The sequence below is a fragment of the Hippopotamus amphibius genome, chromosome 2 (assembly GCF_030028045.1).
Source record: "Hippopotamus amphibius kiboko isolate mHipAmp2 chromosome 2, mHipAmp2.hap2, whole genome shotgun sequence".
Classification (NCBI taxonomy): domain Eukaryota; kingdom Metazoa; phylum Chordata; class Mammalia; order Artiodactyla; family Hippopotamidae; genus Hippopotamus; species Hippopotamus amphibius.
In genome coordinates, this window is record NC_080187.1 from 165,231,578 (window position 1) to 165,238,522 (window position 6,945).

Below are 6,945 nucleotides of genomic sequence, written 5' to 3' on the forward strand. Positions count from 1 at the left end.
AAAAGATCAGATGACAACAAATAGGTCTAACCCAAGCCTGAGTCAGTCCTGAGCATGTATCAGAATCACCAAACCCATGGTCAGGCTTGTGTGCTCTAACCAGATGTCAGTGTTGTCCTGCTCAAGAGATATCCTCTGAGCACCCACCGTGTGCTAGCGACATTCAGCTTAGAAGGCGCACAAATTCTTCCCAACGTTTTTCTCCTGTAAGATGGGGAGTTCACAGGTGTGGTGAGTTCAGGAGAAAGCCTTGTTTTTATCAGTGACTGTCTTGTATTTTTAATAGTAAAGTTAAGTATATTAAACTTTTTTAAAAAACTAAATATATTTATTTATTGGCTGCGTTGGGTCTTCATTGCTGAGCAGGCTTTCTCTAGTTGCAGAAAGTGGGGGCTACTCTTCATTGTGGTGCATGGGCTTCTCTTGTTGTGGAGCACAGGCTCTAGGTGCACGGGTTTCAGTAGTTGTGGCACACCGGATCAGCAGCTGTCGCTCACGGGCTCTAGCGCGCAGGCTCAGTAGTTGTGGAGCACAGGCTTAGTTGCTCCGCAGCATGTGGGATCCTCCCAGACCAGGGTTTGAACTCATGTCCCCGGCATTGGCAGGCAGATTCTCAACCATTGTGCCACTGGGGAAGTCCCAAGTATATTAAACTGATCTCTGAAACTTAATCCTCAAGGGTTCTGTTTGCCACCTCATCCTGGTCCTCTGAAACCAGGAGTTTTTGTTTCCTTAAGTCATTTATCTAAGGTTAAGGATGAAACTCATCTGCTATTTTGTTCCCCTCCAAATCTAACGCAAATCTAAGGCACCATTCCGTAAAGAGTAAAAAGGCTAGATTCTTGGCTACATGCAGCTCTCCTATCCAGAACATAGTACCACCTTATGGTCTGGGCATAATGTAGCCTAATATGGACATGAAATGTTGACTGGGGTGTGGGGTGGAGGTCTATCCTGACTAGGGAAATGGTATTTGGACTGAGAGTTCTGGACCCAAATATTTTAGACTGCAGCATGTGGTATTCTTGTTGCAACCAAAAAAACTTAGAACGCCAGCCTCTAGTTCCAAAGAACACAAAATGCAATGAGGTGGATCTATATTTTGCCTCTGAAATGGAGACACATTCTTCAGCATATTTCCAAGTTTTCCAGGAAAAATTAAGCATTTTGTGCTTTTGCAGGTCAGTGATTTAGCCTGTTTGGTCTGAAAGTCTTGCTATAAAGTCCTATTTTATCTGGCAGATTAAAAAAATCTCCTACTGCCTTTGGAAGTTGCAGCTATTAGTCAATATAATGGTGAGGTTTAGCTATGAAACAGAAATAACTGATGAGGAATTTTACAGATGATTGATTGTTTTGCCCTTTTCACTTTTATGTATAAGCATAAATGAATAAATAAGATTTTAAAAAGATATTGCTGTCTTTTTTTTTTTTTTTGGCCTGCACCATGAGGCTTGTAGGATCTCAGTTCCCCAAGCCATGTCAGCGAAAGCCCAAAATTCTAACCACTAGGCCACCAGGGAACTCCCAAGATATTGTTGTTCTTCTCTAGTGCCATAAAGAAAGGATTATTTCTCCCCAAGCACCTCAACCTTTCTAAGAAATTAAGCCCTGTAAGTATCCCTGAGAATAGCTGTATATGGAGAACAAGAAGGGAATGGATCCTCCTTCAGTAGTTCCTTCTGGTTGCAAGATGCAGACTGTCTGAATTTTTATTATAAAGGAGTACATGTAATAGTTTATCTTGGCTTTGAGTCCTAGGCCCAGATGATGTTGATGCCCAGGAAGAACCGGATTGCCATTTATAAATTCCTTTTTAAGGAAGAAGTGATGGTGGCCAAGAAGGGTGTCAACATGTCAAAGCACTAGAGCTGGCAGACAAGAATGCGCCTGACCTTCCTGTTGTGAGGGAGCAAAACTTGTCACCCCAAAATGTCTCTTTGGCATGCAGATTATTTCGAGCTGAAAATAATCTAGGCTCAAAAGACTCAGAAAGAAATTTTGACCTTCCCCCTAAAGAATGTAGACAGAGGACCTGCTCCAGGAGGAAGCTATCACCATAGATAACTATAGTATGAACCAGGTGTGGTAGGCAGGGAGCAGCCTAGTGAAGTTTGCTACAAGTTCTGTGTCCCACTGTCTCTACACGGCCCAGCAAACATTTATCTACCAAACACATGAATTGTCTTCCTCTCCTCTGAAGTCCCAAACCACCACTCCCAATATCCTCTCCTGTCTTCAGCTGAAGATGGTATTTAAGGTGAAGGTTTCAGCCATTTTGGCAAGTTATTCAGTTTTCCTGGATCTCCCCCATGTATACATGTTATTAAACTTTTGACTTTCTTTTTTTGTTAATCTGTCTCAGTTTTTAAACAAGCCAGAGAAAACTAGATGGGCAGAAGAAAATTTCTTGTCATGAGACCCAAGCAGCTCTCAAGTTGCAACACTACTGAAGTTTGCTCAAAGACATTTCTACGGGTACCTTACCAACAGGGTAGCCAGTATCTCCATGGTAACCACCACTTGCCCCAAGATCATGCCAGCCCCCCTGCACCACAGCTATACTGAGACTGGCAGGCCAGCCAAGAGGTCCTGAAGGCAAGCAACAGCAAGACTCACCCAAGGAAAGCCAACAGAGATACCTCTAGACAGACTGCTGGGTCAGCAACCAAATTCCAGTTCAGAGACAGATACAGTCATCAACTTGGTCAGCCAGCTCAGGCTGGAGGGATTGTTTTGCGTTGAATAAATCTATAGCCAGAAAAAAAATTTTTTTTAAGTACTTAGGTTCATTTATTTGCTCAAACTTTTATAATTATAAACCTAGAAAAAGTGTGCGTTTTGTTGCCTTATTTTCATTTATTTATGCCATAAAATTACTACAGTCCCTTCCTGAACTAACATTTTATACGTCTTTTATCACAGCATATTCTAGTGCAGTGTCCTCTTTACACCAACGTGTACTCTCTTTGTAGATTATGTCTTGGTAGATCTTGTTTGAAAGTCACATGAAGAGAAAATTTTTGACTCAATTGTAAGGGCGACGGTCACGTCTTAGTGACCAACGTGGTCATATATCTAGCTGGTGCTCAGTAAATATTTTGATGATGATTATAATGACCAGTGCCTCTTCTCCACTCTTTGAACCCATGCATTTTTGTACTAATTGGTCACAGGCTTAATATTAGGACTCCTTACCTTTGGGTATAATTCTACTCTTGGGAATTTATTCTAAGTAAATACTAAAAACAATTCATAAAAACATACAAAATAAGGTATTCCCTGGTGGTCCAGTAAGACTGTGCTCCCAATGCAGGGGGCCTGAGTTTGATCCCTGGTCAGGAACTAGATCCCACATGCATGCCGCAACTAAGACTTCACATGCTGCAACTAAGACCCGGCACAGCCTAAATAAATAAATTAATTAATTTAAAAAAAACAAAATAATTTATTTGAAGGATTATTTATAAAATTTATAATAATTCAGACATTTTAGAAGAAACTCAAATATCCAATAGGATCGTGGGTAAGGAAATTATGGTGCAAATATTATGGAATAATTACATAAACTTTAAAGTTTACTTACATAGTATTTATTTATTTATTTATTTATTTATTTTTGGCTGCATTGGGTCTTCGTTGCTGTGCACAGGCTTTCTCTAGTTGCGGCAAGAGGGGGGCCTACTCTTTGCCGCAGTGCACAGGCTCCCCATTGCAGTGCCTTCTCTTGTTGTGGATCACAGGCTTTAAGTACATGGGTTTCAGTAGTTGCAGGACTCAGGCTCCGTAGTAGTGGCTTTCAGGCTCTAGAGCGCAGGCTCAGTAGCTGTGGCGCGCAGGCTTAGCTGCTCTGTGGCATGTGGGAGATTCCTGGACCAGGGATCAAACCCCTGTCCCCTGCATTGGCAGGCAGATTCTTAACCACTGCACCACCAGGAAAGTCCCACATAGTATTTAAAATAATGTATTTGTGTATGTTAAGCTAAATAAATGCAGAAAGTAAAGAGCTTAGCTCCTTCCAGCCAGCGCTGAGCAACGGGCATCTCTCGGGACAACCAGCATAAACACTGCAAGACTGGGGGCAAGAGAAAGTATGAGCTGGGACGCCCCACTGCCAACACCAAGACTGGCACCCACCACATACACACAGTCTGTGTGCGGGGAGGCAACAAGAAGTTCTGGGCCTTGAGGCTGCACGTGGGGAACGTCTCCTGGGGCTCCAGATGTTGTATGTGGAAGACAAGGATTACTGATGCTGTCTACAATGCAACAAACTGGTCTGTACCAAGCCCCTGGTGAAGAAGTGCACTGTGCTCATTTACAACACGCCATCCCAACAGTGGTCTAAGTCCAACTACGCACTGCCCCTGGGCCGCAGGAAGGCGGCCAAGCTGACTTCTGAAGAGGAAGAGATTTTCAACAAACAATAATCAAAGACAATTCAGAAGAAATGTGATGAAAGGAAAAAGAATGCTCCAATCAGCAGTCTTCTAGAGGAGCAGCTCCAGCAGGACAAGCTTCTTGCATGTATTGCTTCTAGACCAGGCCCTTGTGGCCAAGCAGATGGCTATGTGCTAGAGGGCAAGAAGCTGGAGTTCTATCTGAGGAAAATCAAGGCCCAGAAAGGCAAATGAGTCCTCCTCATGCCTATCTTAGCTCACGTAATAAAGGTGTTTATTGTTCTTAAGTTCTTAAAGAGCTTGATCTTAATTACCCAAAAAATGCAAAGCAAAAATATGGAAAGAAATAGAATGAAACATTAACAATTTCTTCTAAGTGGCAGAAAGAAAGGTGTATCAGTCAAGGTTCTTAGTTGCATATACGTAAACCTTTTTTTTTTTTTTTGGCTGTACTAGGTCTTTGTTGCTGCGCATGGGCTTTCTCTAATTGCCTCGAGTGGGGGTGCTACTCTTCGTTGTGGTGCATGGGCTCCTCATTGCAGTGGCTTCCTTGTTGCGCAGTACAGGCTCCAGGCGCATGGGCTTCAGTAGTTATGGCACTCAGGCTCAGTAGTTGTGGTACATGGGCTTAGCTGCTCTGCAGCATGTGGGATCTTCCCCGACCAGGGCTCAAATCCGTATCCCCTGCATTGGCAGACGGATTCTTAACCACTGCACCACCAGGGAAGTCTCAAGGGGAATTTTTATCTACCTCCTCCACTCCTCCTCCTCCTTCTCCATTGAATAGTCTGTGCTTCTTGGCTTGTTTTACATTCAGTCAAGGACAGTGTCAAGATCCAAAACTCTGGGGAAGACCTGTTTCCCAGAGCAAGGAAGGGAGAAGAGGTATGCCCAATATCACCACAGTAGAGGGGAATGTGTTTCTTGCCTCGCATATTGGATGTCTAAATGTATTTCAAACAAAACAAAACAAAACAAAAAAAACAAAACATGGTAAAACAGTGATTAGAATCTCAAACTACCAGCACAACCTTATACTTTGGGGTTGTTAAGTACAAGTACCCTGGAAACTAGAATTAGAGGCCTAGCACTGTCTACACTACAACATCTCTGTCTAGCCTGTGAACCCACTCACCATTTGGAGCACTGTATGAGAAAATGCTTTCGAAGTCCCAAATCTTAGGAAAATAAACCAGAGAAACAAATCAGTGACTCCCCACTACCTTACTCTTACACTGACCTGGGACTCTATAATTTGTTTACGCAAGTAAATGTGCTGACCTCGTGCACTTCCAGTGTATATACATTTTTACCACAAAAGATGGACTTACATAAATTTTAAAATCTATTTTAAAAAGTTTTGAGGGACTTCCCTGGTGGTCCTGTAAGACTGGTAAGACTCCGTGCTCCCAATGCAGGAGGCCTGGGTTTGATCACTGGTCGGGGAACTAGATCCAGCATGCATGCCTTAACTAAGAAGAAGTCCACATGCTGCAACTAAGAGTTCGCATGCTGTAACTAAGAAGAAGTCGGGGGACTTCCCTGGTGGCACAGTGGTTAAGAATCCTCCTGCTAATGCAGGGGACACAGGTTCAATCCTTGGTCTGGGAGGAACTCACATGCTGTGGAGCAACTAAGCCCGCAAGCCACAACTACTGAGCCCACATGCTGCAACTACTAAAACTCACACACTTGCTCCACAACAAGAGAAGCCACTGCAATGAGAATCCCACGCACTGCAACAAAGAGTAGCTCCTGCTCACCCCAATTAGAGAAAGCCCGCGTGCAACAATGAAGACCCAATGCAGCCAATAAATTAATTTTAAAAATTTCAATCATAAAAAAAAGATTAAAAAAAGTAGTTGGCATGCCACAACTAAGAAGTCAACGAAAGATACTGTATGCTGCAATGAAGATACTGCATGCCTAAGTAGAGTGCAACTAAGACCTAGTGCAGCGAAAATAAATAAATAAACACTTTAAAACAAAGTTTTGATAATCCTCAGGGACAACAGGGGTGCTGAGAAACAGGCACACACCTATGCCATTGGTAGGAGCGTAAACTGGTACAACAACTGGAGGCCAATTAAGTAATACCTATTTTTTTAAAGTAATACCTATTTTTAAAAATATATATGAGCAACATAAATGTCCATCGCTAAGGCTCTGACTAAAGCATAGTAGCATAAATATTGGAGTAATATGAAATTAATTTTTAAATGTAGCAAATCAATTGTACTTTTGTGTGAAAATGCCTAATAAATACTTAACTGTAAAAAAAAAGTTGCAGAATAGAATGCATATTATATCCTTACTTATGAATTTATTACTAGATCATATATATTTATCTGTATACAAGTGTTTTTATTTGTTGAAGCATGTATGTGTGTCTGCATGTGTGTGCTTTTATAAGCATGGACATTTTCCAGAAGGATATATAAGAAACTATTAATGGTGATTAAGGACCAGGAAATCACATTATACCATTCTTTACTGCTGAATTTTCTTACATGAACACAAAGTTTATCATTTAAAATACTGACGA

The 6,945-nt window shown here is 41.9% G+C and overlaps 1 pseudogene; it reads left to right on the forward strand.

The window, feature by feature from the left end:
* Nucleotides 1-211: 211 nt before the first annotated feature.
* LOC130844570 (40S ribosomal protein S8-like) lies at nt 212-4,634 on the forward strand (annotated as a pseudogene).
* The last annotated feature ends 2,311 nt before the right edge of the window (nt 4,635-6,945 follow it).